Source organism: Cherax quadricarinatus, chromosome 25 (assembly GCF_038502225.1).
Source record: "Cherax quadricarinatus isolate ZL_2023a chromosome 25, ASM3850222v1, whole genome shotgun sequence".
Classification (NCBI taxonomy): Eukaryota; Metazoa; Arthropoda; class Malacostraca; order Decapoda; family Parastacidae; genus Cherax; species Cherax quadricarinatus.
The window spans coordinates 4251279-4268778 of NC_091316.1; positions in this window are offsets into that span (position 1 = coordinate 4251279).

Sequence of the window (17500 nt, forward strand, 5' to 3'; positions counted from 1 at the left end):
TGTGTGTGTGTGTGTGTGTGTGTGTGTGTGTGTAACAATAAAATGTGATAAAGTAATCTTCCACCAAAACAATCTTAGACACTTCACATGACTTCACAAGAAAAAAACCAAGACAATGTAATTTTTACTTACTCCTACCTTAACTTATCTAAGATTATACCGAATTTAGTTAATTATTGAACATCAGTAAGAAAAATTAATTTTGTGTTGTTCAAAATAGTTTTTATGGAGTTGTTGCAACAATGAATTTCCACTCGACTTGTCAGGTAAAACAATGCTTAATTTTGTCCAAATATTGAAGGTTATGATCGTAAGAGCACGCTTTACTCTCTCTCTCTCTCTCTCTCTCTCTCTCTCTCTCTCTCTCTCTCTCTCTCTCTCCCTTTCAGCTGGCAACACTTCACCTGATTGCCTATCTAAACCCATATGAGTACATAGACGAAACTATAAGAAGCCAGTGTGTGTGCTAGCGATCATGAGAGTACTACACTCCGAGTACATGATAGAAAAAAGAATAAAGGAAGCTAGTAAGAGGAAACTAGACTACTGAAAGAAGTACTGTGTTAGTGACAAGGAAGACTTTTCCGACAGGAAGCCACAAGACCAACCTTCTCAGGAAAATGAGCTACAAGAATCTAAGTGACGGAAACCACTGTTTAACGAGGAATGCAGAGGAGTCCAGGGATGCGCTGGAGGGCTGATTCAAAACACAGCGCAACTCAAACTGGAGAAGTCAAAGAAGAAGAAGCAGGAGTGTTGAGCACAGATTTGCGAAGATGAGAAGGAATGCTGGAGGACAGATTGAGAATGATATTGTTCATGAATGATATTGATCGAGAATTATAGTGTTCGTGAATGATATTTTTCGAGAATGATATTGTTCATGAATGATATTGATCGAGAATCATATTGTTCGTGAATGATATTTTTCGAGAATGATATTGTTCATGAATGATATTGATCGAGAATCATATTGTTCGTGAATGATATTTTTCGAGAATGATATTGTTCGGGAATGATATTGCATAAAAGGCCACAACCGCTCGAAGGTTACTCCACAGCCACATAAGAAGGAATACGTCTGTGAAGATCAGGTTAAAGAACTGGAGAAAGAGGGAAGGGAGCTAACGAAGGATGATAGAAGGTAAAATATACGAAAAGTTTGGTAGAAGATCCAAGGAGGCTTTCACTGAAGAAAGGGGAGAGCTGTCTAAAAGCGCTCTGATTAAAACGTTCAACAGGAACTAGAAATAATCAACGCAACTGAAGTGACGAAACTATTGAAGGATCATGGCGAAACAAAGACCCAGGGACGAGACAACATACCCCCTCCCCCGTGGGTAAGACACACATGCAACAGTTATCCCTATTGATTAGACGTTTCACTAGCTAGGTTGGCTTCTTCAGTCGAAATAAAGAGGCAACAGCCGAAGTACTGATGATGCACTTCAGCTGTCAGCCGAAGAGGCGAAACGTCTCATTAGTAAAGATACCAGACCTTACTACATGTGTCTTACTCAAATTCTTACTCATGAATACTTACTAAAGGAGCACAACAGCAATAAACTAGCCACTTCGGTGTCAAAATCTAAAATCTAACATCTCTAGAGTCTACATGACCATAAGCTCCTCGGAGCTGACCATCACATGACTATAACCCTCATAACATATTTTTCTCCTTCTTATAACTAATAAAATTCCACCATCAAGTACAGTTCCTACGTATTAGAAGAATGGGGACGAGAGTGTATGGCTTATAAAGTCTACCAGGTAAAGTATACAGAATATTATTGATAATGTCCACGAAAAGCCAGATCATTGAGGAAGAAAAGAGTGGATTTAGGAAATGAAAAAAAAAAAGCTTGTTTTCAAACGTAAAGTGAGCAATACACACTGTAAAAACACTACAAAAACACTGTAAAAACGCTACAAAGACGCTGTAAAAACGCTTCAATACTGTAAAAACACTATAGAAACACTACGAAAACACTGCAAAAACGCTACATAACACTACAAAACACTGTAAAAAAAAACATGAACATTGAGGCGAAGAAAGAGAGCTGTTACTTCTTTTTGTGAATTTGGAGACTGAGTAAAACACGGTACAGAGCCAGCAACACCATCAACCAATTTATTGAAAGACTTTTTTTTGTGAGGCGAACGAGGTTCTGATCTGGGTATTGCAGAGAAACTGAAAATTTTCGATTCAAGGCGGGTTTTAAACTAGGAAATACGAGGAAGATAACAGCTTCTCAGTGTGGCAAAGTTCTCAGTGTTTATCATTTGAATGATTTTCATCCTTCCGACAAATTGAAATGCGAACGGGAAGACGAAGGTCAACTCTCATAATACTGAGACAAGAGTACATTCAATAATATAGTATTATTACTATAATACAGCGATATTACCGTGTTTCAACAGTAATACATATCATTAGTACTCTTCGAGGAAGGTACCTTGATGCTGGTGACGGGCTCTTGATGCAAGGATAAACTGATTGCTTTTCAGTCCACAGACACTGCGTAACGCAAACGAGTCATGCAGGTTCCCCATGTAAATAAATAATAATAATAATAATTATAATAATAATAACAGGAGACAGTGAATGCGGATGACTGGAGACTTATGCAATGGAGAAGCAAAGGCACAGAAGAACCGATGGACTCAGGAAGCATCTTCAGAAAGCAGTTCTAGGAGTTTTTTCCCCTTGCAAAGACCACTCTCCTGTTACAACGGTCCAGCTCCGTTTTACTCTACATGAACGACGGAAAACACGTCCCCAGCCCATGACGAAAGCACCTTACCTTTCAGAGCATCTAACAGTTATTTTGTTAGCTACTTAAGCCTAAAGAATATCAGGATGATCGCTACTATTTTATGCATGGGAGGAATTGCTAAACCCATAGGGAATGAGAGGTAAGCTGGGGTGCCTCAGGGATGGGAAGTATAACTGCAGTTTCTTGATTCATGGGACACCCTCGTCCCCCATGTACGCCCTTCCCTCCTTCCCATGTAAGGTCAAGCGCATCGGGAAGAGCATTTAGTAAGTCACTCTATCTTGCGCTTTAATACAAGGTAAACAAATGCATCCATCAAACAGTGTCAGCAGTGTTCACTTTCCTGGTGACCTCCAACAGCGTCCCAGCCAAGAAATATACGAATAACTGTATAAAAATAACCCGCATATACATATATATATATATATATATATATATATATATATATATATATATATATATATATATATATATATATATATATATATATATATATATATATATGTCGTGCCGAATATGTAAAACTTGTCAGTTAGCAAGAACTCATTTAAAGTTAAGTCCTTTCGAAAATTTTCTCTTATACGTTTAAAGATATATTTTTTTCATTAATGTTAATGTAAAAAATTTTAATTTTGCACCAAAAGAATCTTAGAAAACTTACCTAACCTTATTAGAACTAGAGCAATTTGTTTTAGCCTAACCCAACTAAATATATTTTTTTTTGTTTACAATAATTTAATACTAAACAAACACAGTGAAATATATTTTTTTTCTTTAGGTTCAGAATGATTTTGGCGAAATTATTGCATACACAAAATTTCGCTTGTCCTATATGGCAAAATGAACGTTGCTATTTAAGCCAAGATCGCAAGTTCTGCTTATTCGGCACGACATATATATATATATATATATATATATATATATATATATATATATATATATATATATATATATATATATATATATATATATATATATATATATATATATATATATATAATATTATATATATATATATATATATATATATATATATATATATATATATATATATATATATATATATATATATATATATATATATATATATATATATATATATATATATATATATATATATATATATATATATATATATATATATATATATATATATATATATATATATATATTGTGCTCAGGTCAGCGCCTGAACCAGCCTCGATAACTAAATATTTAGACTTAAAATTAATACTAAATACACATCGGTGTAATTTATCATAGAAAGAAGTTACAGGTAAAAAGAATTGATGAAGATCGGTTGGAAGAATATCTAGGAATAACCAGAAGAGACTAACAAAAACTGAGGCATTTATATGAATGAATTCACAAGAAAATCTGAACCAAAATTCTCACTTAGTCACCGCAATCTTTCATGACTTGAAATGTTACTTTTTCTAACGTTTGCAATTTATTCGGAGACGCCGAATCGGGTAGATTTATTCATACTCATTTGCTCGCTTATAATTGTTCTTCTTTCAGTTTATGGCCATTAGTGTCGCGGTGCTTAGTTGTTGTCTCTTTAGTGAGAAGTGTGACTCTGCCAGGTGTTCCTTCCTTCGGCGAGTGTTCCTTCCTTCGGCGAGTGCTCCTTCCTTCGGCGAGTGTTCCTTCCTTCGGCGAGTGTTCCTTCCTTCGGCGAGTGTTCCTTCCTTCGGCGAGTGTTCCTTCCTTCGGTGAATGTTCCTTCCTTCACTATGCGTTCCTTCCTTTGGCGAGTGTTCCTTCCTTCATTATTTGTTCTTTTGGCTAGTGTTCCTTCCTTCACCAAGTGTTCCTTCCGTCACCAAGTGTTCCTTATCTTACTATACACGAATTTTTTTTTTCAAGTTGTGTGAAGCTACTTAAGGAGAAGGAACTACCGACAGGCTCTGAAAGAGATCCTTCTCATGGAGTCCTCCATTATTATTATTATTATTATTATTATTATTATTATTATTATTATTATTCATAGCGAAGTGTTGAGCCCCAAGGGGGGCCATGCAGCACTTGGCGGAATAGAGACGTAATTAGGTTTGATCCAAGGATGGATCAAGATGGATCAAGAGCTCCCCTCCCACAGAAATCAAGGCACACCTATTTTGAAGGATGGTCTCTGTCAAAAATTTTCTCCCATGCATAACCCCCCCCCACCCTGCAATCCTGACACCTCTCACCCCTCCTGTTATTCTTCCTACACTCAGAAAAGTTCCTCTTCCTCACAGACCACTTCTAATCTTCCGCTCCCGTCGTATCTTCCTTCCCACTTACACATTCGTCCCCTTCCTTCCTCCTCCTCCTTCTGCCCCCTCCCGGAGGCCGCCATCATCCCCTCCGTTCATTTGTTTCCCGCTGGTAATGATGGTAACCTTGATTGATGTTCATTTGTTTTTTGTAGCCAATTTCATTATCGCAGATTACATTTACCAGCACGAGGACGATAGTCTTTTTATGCAAACTGCGATTCCCTCTAATGGCATCCTCCACTGATGCTGGGTCACCTTCAGCGTAGGAAGTCTGTGGGCTGTGCTGTGGTGACTACTGTCTCAAGTACAGTCTTTGGACGACTCTGGGGGACCTGTACGTGGTATGGAGGTTCATGGCTTCTACTGGGATAGCTCCTATCCAGTTTATTCATGGCCTAAATGACAAAAATATTTTCCCATTCTTCCAAATTTCATGGCGTATACTTGGATAACTCCTATCCCAGGAGTTATCCCAGTAGAGTTTTAAGCATGGGACAAGAATATTGTCCCATGCCTAAAACTTTCACGAACTGTGCTCAGGTGACCCTTATCCAACAACAACATTGTTCCATTCTTCCTAACTTCAGCGCTGTACAACCCCAACTAGTTCGACATTTTTTATTGATATTTAAAAATCATATTCCATTATAAGCCCTTAACGCCTCCCTCCAGCATCCGCTGATCTAGATTTTTTCTCGTTTAAGGTGACGTTGACAGGAGCAAGAGGACCGTAGGGCGACCGAGACGTCACGAAGACAAATGATGATAATGTAAAAAATGGCCAGTGTGGTTACCCGGTGATAGCAGTGCTCGGCCTAGCAGCCCCTGGGAGGCCAAAATGGATGAGAGAGTACAGGCAGGAGGAGGAGGAGGAGGTAAGGAAGAGCGAGGGAAGAGGAATGAGGTCAATGGAGGAGGAACTCGGAATTATTAAGAAAGGAGGATTGGGAGGTGGGGGGTACAAGTGGTGATGGAAGAAGAGGGAAAGGAATCTTGAAAAGTTTATATATTGGTGATGCTGCAAGCGGGTGGTTAAATGATATACTTCTTCGGAGGCTTCTTAGTTTATTGAAAAGTGTCGTGGTGGGTACACAGGCTTGTGTGTTGTGCCCATGGCCCGGGCAGGGCCATGCCCACGAGAAAGAGCTGATAGTAGGCCTTGTGTCTTCCTGCTAGGCCGCTGTGTGAGTGAGAGTGAGGCAAGGGCAGGTAGGCTGAAGTGGCAACGCCTATAGGTGGCAGCACCAGCATGGCGCGAAATATGAACTAAGCTGGCAGACAGCATGGGCTGTCTGTGCAGACAGTACAGGCTGTCTACATATATATTTGGAGCGCAAGGGGAATTCATGGGTAAAACACAGGTGAAAGATAAAATTCATGGGTAAAACACAGGTGAAAGGAGGAATTATTGGTTAAAACACAGTGTAAAACACAGTGGAAAGAAGGAACCATGCTTAAAACACAAGTGAGAGGGGGAATTATTGGTTAAAACACAGTGGAAAGAAGGAACCATGGTTAAAACACAAGTGAGAGGGGGAATTATTGGTTAAAACACAGTGGAAAGGGGGAATCCATGAGTAAAACTGTTGAGGAGAGCTGTAGTAGGAGAGTTATGGGGAAAGGGGAAAGTCATTGGTAAACCATAGGAAGGGAAGCCATTGATAAAGCTTAGTGGAAAGAGGGGAAAACAGCCTGGTTGATCAAGCCCTGATCTACCTGGAGGTCTGGTGAAGGACTGGGCCGCGGGGGCGTTGACCCCTGGAACTACCTCCAGGTAGAATCCAGGTATACATGTCTCTTCCCCTCTGTGTATTTCAGTCCCCTCTTCTTCTCTTTACCCCCGTTCCCCTTTCTCTCAATTGTCCCTCCCTTCCTCATCTCCCTACTCTCATTCCCCTTCCTCTCAGTCCCCCATTCCCTCCCCCGGAGGTGCCAGTACAATCATTTGAGCAGCAGTTTCATTAGGCTTTAGCTGGCCAGCCAGACGAATGATCAAGAATCTCCATCATATGGTCTTCGGGGGAGTAGAGGGTCAGGGGGAAGATAGGGGAGGGGAAAGGAGTGAGGGGGGAAAAGGGATTATAGATATGAAGGTGTGGAAGGGGGATGGAGTATGGTATATGGGAAGGAGGAGGGATAATGGTAGAAAAGGAGAGGTACGAGAGGTGAAGAAGGGATTGTAGATGGTGATGGAGAGTCAGTATAGGAAGAGTCATACCTGAAGTATGTTTTGGGGGTCAACGCCCCCCCTCATCCCCGATGCCCGCTCGGAGACCGTTATCTGGGAAGGAAGAAATGGCTGTCACGATTCGACTCATCAGCATGACTTAAAAGTCACAGTTTCAAACGGCGTGAACTAGAGAATCACTAGATTCTAAGTGACTAGCATTTCTAACAATTTGGACTCACTTTCCAGGATGCCTCCGAGTCAATGTCACAGTTATGTATGTAAACAAAATTCAAAAGTCACAGAGTCAACATTTCGCTCTGAACAGAGCTTCATAACAGAAGGAAATGCTCCAGAAAAAAAAAATAGCGCTCTGAGTCCCAAGACCTGACCCACACTAGAGCTGTATACAATTAAATAGAGAGAGAAATTGCTACCCGAGTCACAACGAGTGTGTCACCCTCTGAATCCTTAAATAAAGAAAAGAAACGAATAAACGCTGTCAAATTAGCGATTTTATAACGGAGAGCAAAAATGAAAGGAGCTGAACCACAGGAAATGAGGCCAAGCGCCAAATTACTCAGCGGGATTCGAACGCGGTCCTCGTAACAAATGAGGAGCTAAAATTTACAAAACTTCCTTTACACTGTGTCTTGCGTCATCCATCCTCTCCGCCTTTTCCCTCACAAACTCTTCCAGGGTGTATAAATATGGCTTTTAAAACCGACAAGTTGATAATTGAGACGCTTGGGCAGCATTTGAGAATCTTCATTCTGGAAACGTTCCGCCAGCCAGTGGCTTCTGTAGTCCAATGCAGAGAGATGTGGAGGATGAAGGGGAGTTTGGGGTAAACAGTCCCTAGGCCTGGAGACAGTCTTCAGTCCATCACTCCTGCCTCACTTCCTCACGTCCCAAGTGTCTTCCCGATAATCCTAGGACACAAAACTGTCGTTTTTATTTTTTTAAAATTGGCTGGAAAATCCAGCGCAGGTAAGAGAATGTTTACTTAATCGCTGACTACCGTCAGGAGGCACTTTTTTCGTTTCCTGACGAATAAGTCGCCACTACCACCACCGCCACTACCATCGCTACCAGCAACACCACCACAATCTCCCCACCACGACTAAAGTGTTCTATCCCCCTCCCTTCTAGCCCTGCTCCCCTCCACCCTCTTACTTCCCTTGGGTCCCCTACCCAATCCCACAGTCCCCTCCCCTCGTTCAATAAAAAAGTCCACCCCTGTCGCCCCCTTCCGTAAGTACAGCTCTCAGCTCGTGGTCAAGGAAGCGAGAAACCACGAAGGGATTTCAACGAAGATTAAGGAGAGCGCAGTTTTAACGAAGCGAGAACTCCCCAAGGCGGCGGTATTCAGTGAAGATTAACGAACTGGGGTTTTCATCGAAGCGAACAGATGGAGGAAGAATAATAAATGGCGAACATTTGGGGAAAATAATGGAAGAGAAAGCTGCAGAAAAAAAAGAGGAGAAAGAAAAGGTGGAGAATGAATGATAGGTGTAGTAGGAAGGAAAAAGATGATCATCCTGGTTTAATCAGGATATACAGGCTGTCATCGCAGTTATCATATCCATAAGTGTTATACAGCGCCTGGGACATGGGAAGCAATCGGGCATTATCCAAGGAAGGGAAGAGCAGTCCCATTCCCTTGTATAAGAGCCCTTCAAGGCACATTCACGAAGGGTCCAAGCTGCCCACTTAGGAAAGATACACCATTTCTGCAGCTTCACGAAAGTAAGATAACTCAAAATATGTTGTTTATCTCAAATTTTACTTATACAAAAAGTGTTGCCATAGTTCAGGGATGCGGGGGAAAAAGTATACCTCTCTCCTATGAACACCTGTACTTATATTAGCACCAGCCAATATATTGGCTGGTGCCACCGCTCTACCATACTTACCCTATTTCTCCTGTTGCTGTTCTTGCAACATTGCACAGCTCCTGATGATGCACTGAGAAGTGTGAAAGTACTTGAGCTAAAGATTTCCACCCTCCCGTGGGTAGAATTTTTTAGCTCATATATATATATATATATATATATATATATATATATATATATATATATATATATATATATATATACATATATATATATATATATATATATATGTCGTGCCGAATATGTAAAACTGGTCAATTAGCAAGAACTATTTTAAAATTAAGTCCTTTCTAAAATTTTCTCTTATACGTTTAAAGATATATATTTTTCATTAATGTTAATGTAAACATTTTTAATTTTACACCAAAAGAATCTTAGAAAACTTACCTAACCTTATTATAACCTTATTAGCCTAACCCAACTAAATATATTTTAGATTTGTTTACGATAATTTAATACTAAACATACACAGTGAAATATATTTTTTTCTTTAGGTTCAGAATGATTTTGGCGAAATTATTGCATACACAAATTTTCGCTTGTCTTATATGGCAAGATGAACGTTGCTATTTAAGCCAAGATCGCAAGTTCTGCCTATTCGGCACTATATATATATATATATATATATATATATATATATATATATATATATATATATATATATATATATATATATATATATATATATATATATATATATATATAGTTAGTTCAGGTAACTGAAACTAGGACCCAGATCAGGCTTTCTTGGACTGGCAAAGAGGACCAACACGCATTTCAAATGGTTTCGCTGCCATATTATTATACATAACATTACCGGCAAAACTCTTCGCACACTTTAATAGCACTTACGTGAGTCCAGGCGAGGCCACTGGATCTCCCGAGTCCTGAAGTCTTACATGTGTTTCCCTGGTGGAAGCGACCACACGCCGACATTATGGGTAGTTGGACTAATTAGAAGATAAATGACAATCGTGCGCCATTAATCTAAGTCAGGGGATCAAAGCCCATCTCTGAGTAGCGACGCGGGATCCAATCCTAAGAGGGGAGGCTCTTTTTTTTTTACTGAGGGTCTTTTTTTGTCACTGATAATGAATGGACAAGCCAAAGGGAGTTTGCATTTGGATGGTTCTGAATCTGGTGTTGGTTAGGTTGTGTTTTCTTCCCCTCTTCTTTTTCTGGCCATTTGTTGTACTATTACTAAGGATTACAGTAAGAAGGCTAAGACTTGCCGCCAGCTATTGGGAAATGTATACGACTGCACTCGCTTACGACACCTCTACTGAAGACGTTTCGGTCCTTTGTTTTTGATCACTTCAAAAACCACGCGGGTTATTAAACTCCAGGTGTGCTGGAGGCTATCTTCCTGCCGCTAACAACAAGACAGAAACTCGGCATCAGCAGCCACACTTGTTGTTTTACCCTCGCTACTTCCAAAGATCCTTATTTCAAAAGAGGTTAGCTATTTACAGGACCTCTCGCAATTTCCGAAGACTTCGGTTTTTACAAGACTCTCGAGGTATATACATATATATATATATATATATATATATATATATATATATATATATATATATATATATATATATATATATATATATATATATATATATATATAGAGAGAGACAGAGAGAGAGAGAGAGAGAGAGAGAGACAGAGACAGAGAAAGAGAGAGAGAGAGAGACAGACAGACAGACAGACAGAGACAGAGACAGAGAGACGAGAGAGAGTACGGACGCCTCAACGTGGAACACGGTCATAACAAAAGAGCTTATGACATTCCTGGCGCAGATTACCCAAGGCTCCAGCACTGGCCACAGATACATGGAGCAAAAAAAGAAAAGAAAAGAGAATGATTCCCACAGTGTTTGTGTTGGAGCTCAGCGGACGACGTCTCTAAAGGGCAAGAGACTGACTTCACTAGACGAGAATGGTGGTTGTTGAGGTGGATAAATAAGATACATGTGAAACAGTTAGGAAACTTTGTCCCGAAGTGTTTCGCGTACAGTGGAAGAAGCAGAAGCAGTAGGGATGTAAAGACGATGTAATCAGTCCATCAGCCTGGATTATTATTATTATTATTATCATGGGGGAGAGCTAAACCCGTAGGATTATACAGCGCACCATCAGCCTGGAGAAGAACTGTTGAGGTTGTCGATGGCTCACCCGTTCTTCCTCTCCCGGGACTGACCAAGAGACTGGTCACAGCAGCAGAAACTAACAACATATATTGGCTTATTAAGGTTGAACCTTAAGACTGCATGTCACCAGTACTCCGTCAGTCTAGGATACTCTGATCCCTAAAATAGGGACTATAATTAACCCTAATCCTATTTTTATCCTGAGAGTTGCACACCTCTGGGTGTATTTATCCTTGAGAATTAAACGTACGACTTGAAGAAATTCAGTCAAATTTTTCAACGAATTTCTCTTATTAATATTTTCTAAAGAATATTTTTTACTCATGTTTTTATTAAAGAATAAATATAAATATAAATATTTGTAATCAGGACGTATTTACTTTGTTAAATAGAACATGGATGAAAATAACAACTGGTCCTTAATCAAAAGATTAAAATAAATATTAAATAACACCAATATTAAATTGTAAAACGCTTGCATGTACTCTGGAACCCGTCAGTTTAACGGCCCCGTTGAACACTGGTAATGTTACATCGGTCTTCAACAGTAACCAAAATACAAAAAAACAATGAAAAAAACTTTCTGATGTAAAAAAAAAAAAACAATTTGAGAATCAAAGTGGTAGGAAATCTTGAAGCGAAACATATAAACTATTTGACTCAATAATAGCGGACAGAATTAGAAGCCGCCTTGATGAAGAGAGTTTAAGAAGACGCTGCGCCGGTTCACAAGAGGCCGCTTCATGTCTTACAAATTTACTGGCGTTTTTCAATAAGGCATTTGAGGCGGTGTCAAGTTTTCCTAATAATACTCGAGTAATTAGTTCAAATTCACTAATTGGTAAACTCATGGAAGCAATAATTCAGGTTTAAATAGAGCGTGGTTAAAGATCTGTCAACATGGCATCCAAAGAAATCAGCCTTGTGTTGCAAATCGTCTTGATTTCTTTTATGTTTTAATGTGTAAGCTGCAAGAAAGACTGTACGTGTCACGTACCTTAATTTCAAGACTGCTTATGTTAAGCACTGAACCAGTGTGGGTTATTCAGCAGTGGAAGGTCGCTCTTCAGTCAACAATCGCGCTCTGATCTCTGGTGATTTTTAGAGATATTTATAGAAGGATGTTTGGTAAGGCTTCTTATCAAACATTTCTTCGCAAACAAAAGGTGGGTGTCATAGAGGGATGTGTACTAAAAATGGTTTAAAGACTGGCTGGTTAGAATTAAAGATAGTGTAATTCTTCGATGGTAACGAATGAAGGAAGTCTCAGGCAACAAGTGGCGTGCCGCAAGGATGGATCTGGGGACCAGTTCTACTTGTTCAGAAATGTAATGTCAGAATAAAATTTTACCAACGACACAAAGCTAATGATCAACGATACATTATTACCGTTACGTAAGAAAATGAGGTTACATGAAATTTTATGATTACAAAAGATCTAATGAGGTCTAACAAATGTGGAAGCAATATTAACAAATAATTTTAATCCACATTAGAATGTAATTCCATACAATAAATGGACGCTCATCGTACTCTGGATCATGAGTTTAGATACAAGTGACGCTCTGGAGATCCTAAAATGGTAGACTTAATATAGCTCCACTCAACATAAACATTACAATATAGTTTTATCTCTTCTCTGCAGTATGCGTGTATACCGTGAATGGCTATGCAATTTTCTGTCACAAAGATCGAAGAGAGTAGTGGTAAACAGCACGAACTCCAGTCACAGGAACGTTCAGGGCTCTAAGGCAATGTTCTGGCACCTCCACTGTTTCTCATCCTCACAGCGGATATAGATCAAAATACTAGCCACAGTTTCGTATTATCTTTCGCAGATGGCGTCAAAATAAACATAAAAAATTGCAGAGGTAGAAGACAAAAATTACAAAAAAAAGGTATCAGCAAAGTAATCAAATGAACAGCGAGAAAAACGCGAGAGTTGAAAGACATTAGTCGTGGATTCACAGGAAGAGTCAAAAATCTGATGCTGGGAATGGTGTTGCAAAAATAAAGGAAAGTTATAATGAATACGCTCGCATTTTTGATCTTCAGGACAGGGATGTCCTCTGGTACACACAGCCAACTCTTCTTTTCACCTTATATACACTGTCGAATAAACCTTCTCACACTCCCTTCATCCCTTCCCGTCTCTCCCGTTATTTTCCACATGTAGCTTTTCCTTTCCCTCCAATCTTCCCTATCCCAAATGTTGCAAACCTGACAAGTGGAGGAGAAACACACTTGCAGAGAGGAATGCTACTATTCCGCCTGTAGAACAGGCTTCTTCAGCCACAGAAGAACCCTATTCCACAGGCGAAACATTTCAGTGAAGTTTCTCTCTGCAATTTTATCATTTCTTCCCCTCTCCCTCATCCCTTTCCTATCCCATCCTCTCCCATGGCAAGATCTGTTGCTGCACAAGCGTTAAGATGGTTGGGAAACCACCAAGTGTGGAAGTAATTCTTCGTGGATGATCTGCTGGCAGCAGTCATCCGGGTGTACTTATTCATACCCCTTCAAGGGGAGTTGAGGATTACCCTCATACCAGTGAAGGGTATCTAATCCAAGGAATTGGAGCTATCCTCCCCTTCTAAGGATCATACCCGATAAATTCTCTTTATTTAGTTACTACACAACCCTTTCTGGCTTAGTTATCCGACCAAAATAATAATAATAATAATACTAATAATAATAATAATAATTCCCAGCGTTTTACGACACACTTTACTAAGGAAAGCTTCATTGTAAGGTCGAAATATTTAAGACGTATCTTACCTACCTTTTCTTGGCCCAATATCCTCGTATTCTTCACCTGAGTGAGTTTCTCTTAGCGATTTGGCACTTGGGGGGGGGGGGGTAGGAAGATTTCAGAGAACAGGTGCTGAGGAGTGGTCACTTTACTCTATTTTCGACTACTTTTGACCTTGCCACAAAAATCTCTGCCCTGTAAGCCATAGTCATCTGATGTACTTGTGACCCCTGGTTATAATACACTATAGCCAGAGAATACATTCTGAAGGAAGTCTAGCTATTCAAGTGTTGGAAAATGAAAATCGAAGAGAGAGAGAGAGAGAGAGAGAGAGAGAGAGAGAGAGAGAGAGAATGAATTTGATTGTTATAATTCATTACGTTAAATGTAATCAAGAACATCATCGGAGGACGTTCTATCATTTTCATTACTACTACTATCATTACAAGTACAGTACTTGTAATACAAGTACGGTACATGTTAATGCTAAGAATAGCCACTTTAAGGAAAAGAACATCCTGGATGAAGTGATTCTTATGACCCAATTTAGTACAATTTCTTCCGGAGCAAGGGTTTCCTTTTCTAGGGTTTTACTTTTCTGAGAGCGAGGGCTTTAACTTCTACAGCAAGGGCTTCATTGCTTGAAACCAGGGTTTCACTCTTCTGAGAGCAAGGGCTTCACTTTTCTACGAGCAGAAGTTTCGCTTCTTTTAAAGCAAGAGGGTTCCTATCCCCTCTACTAAAAGCAAGAGTCTCCATTGAGTTTCTGACATCCGGAGAATTCTATGGCTAAATATCTTGGGGGTTGAGAACCAACACTTGCACGGTTCGTCCCAGCTGGTTCACTGACGTGCACGACGACACGAATTTTAGCCTTCGAGAAAGAGCAAAAAAGATCACATCTTAAAGAGATCGTGTCAACACACTGTGGAACGCCGTGGAAGATATCAGAGGGTCGGGTTCACAGTCTTTACTCTGCCATAACAACACACTGGAGAGAGATACTAAAGGAAATGTAGAATAAACCCACAGAAAGAAGCAGCTACGTAATAACACCCTGTACTGAACCTGTCATCAACTTTTTTTAATCGTGAGTGGGGAAAATGCTTGCTCGTTATTTCCAGGTACGCCACGACGCTTCCAGATGTAACGAGCAGAGAATGACAAGTTGTGAAACTTCCATGACCTTCCTAGCGATCAGAAATGCAGGTAAATGACTCGATAAATTATAGATATTGAACTAAATTTTAGCTATAAACAGTATAGATTCAGATCTCTTGTGAGGACGAGAGTAGAAGAAACACCAGCAGTAGTACCAGCAGCAGCAAAAGCAGCAGCACCTACAGCAGCAGAGGCAGTAGAATCAGCAGCAGCAGCAGCAGCAACAGCAGCAGCAGCAGTAGCAACACCTACAGCAGCAATAGCAGCAGAAGCAGCAGCCAAACTGTACCAAGTATTTACAGTCAAACACAAACCTTCCTAAAACAACATCCGTCAAGCTGTTTACACTGCGAACTATCCCCTTGATGTTCTTAAATTCACTTATCATCATTATGAATTACAGATCCATTCTGGCTTCTAACTACACGTCTGTGACATCTAGTATATTTAATTCTCACCGAATGTTATTACCAATGTTATTACCAATGCTCAAGACTAACATTATAATAATTAGACTTCTTACAAATTACATTACGGATAATTTATTTATATTTAACAGGGGGTCATTAGCGGTGTGATTCTTCAATGGTTATGTTGAATCCGTTATGTTAAATGAATACGTATTATGTGCTGGGGTGAATGTGTGTAAGAAGAGTGCTTGAACATGGGGGGAGGATCCAACCAGCTGTATCTGTTCTCTGAAACTTAAATCCCCTTATAAACTCTATCCCTTCTCTCTCACATCCCTCCTCTCTCTCCTCCGTTCAGCACTTTCCTTCCCTCCCTTTTCCCTTCCTCCTTTTCTTTCTCTTTCCTTCCCTCACCCCTCTCTCTTTCCTTCCCTCTCCCATCATTCCCGAATTAAACAACTCGGATACAGACTGGAACTGGAGTCTGGAGCTGCGACTTTTGTCACCAGTATCCGTCAATATAAAGTTCCAAATTTTATCTAAATTACCAAAGTTGTTCAAAGTTGTTCACAGTGTTCAAAGCTCAAGTGTCACTGTATCACTGACCATTAGCTCGGCGTCGCTGGATGAATTTTTATTTTGTATACCACATTTCTAAAAAGTTGAACAGGTCCACAGAGTCACCCTTGGGGTACGCCGCCACTTGTAGCCTCTAACTTGTTTCATTCGCTTCCCATCACTGTATCCCTCGTTTATATGGGACAACTCTTATCCAGGCTGAGGGACTGACCACCGCAAAAGTACGCCTTCATGGGTGATGGACTGATGACATGGTATTTACGTCTCTGCTGCTTGTGCTAACTCCTCTGTACTCGAATGAAGAAGCCTACTGTGTAGGCGATACGTTTAGAAATAAAGATACCTAACTGTTGCACATGTGTTTTACTTATCTCACTGCGTTCCTCAGTGTTTACTTCTAGACAGTCGACAGTCAGTCTTTTTTTTTTTTTTTAGTACACACCCCTCTAACACGCTCCTTTAGTTGAAGAATTATGGAATTGTGGAAACGTTTCGCACAAGTGGCTTTCTCAGTCCGGTACAGATATCAGTGGTGGAAAATGAGAAGGAGTTTGAGGTAATAAGTCCCACAAGGCTTATCAGAATCTCTAACAATCACTAACATCCTAACTGGTCATAGATTACGCCGCCATGAGAAGACGGAGGATCAAGTTTCCACTGTTTAATGACCACGCCCTTAGTGCCTAACGTAAACAAAATCTAAATATCAAGGTACGACACACGTAAGACCTTTCTTGTAGCTAATACATTAAAACATAGAAGAAATTAAGAAGACCTGGTATACAGGAGTGATTTCTTCAGGAGCCATGTTAACAATTCTTACATAACGAACTTGTTTAAAAACGCTCTAATCGATATCGAATTGTTATTCCCATGAGTTACGAACTACTGGGTTCCCATGAGTTTACGAACTACTGGGTTCCCATCAGTTTACGAACTACTGGGTTCCCATGAGTTTACGAACTACTGGGTTCCCATCAGTTTACGAACTACTGGGTTCCCATGAGTTTACGAACTACTGGGTTCCCATCAGTTTACGAACATCAGTTTACGAACTACTGGGTTCCCATGAGTTTACGAACTACTGGGTTCCCATCAGTTTACGAACTACTGGGTTCCCATCAGTTTACGAAATACTGGGTTCCCATCAGTTTACGAAATACTGGGTTCCCATCAGTTTACGAACTACTGGGTTCCCATGAGTTTACGAACTACTGAGTTTCCATCAGTTTACGAACTACTGGGTTCCCATCAGTTTACGAACTACTGAGTTTCCATCAGTTTACGAACTACTGAGTTTCCATCAGTTTACGAACTACTGAGTTTCCATCAGTTTACGAACTACTGAGTTTCC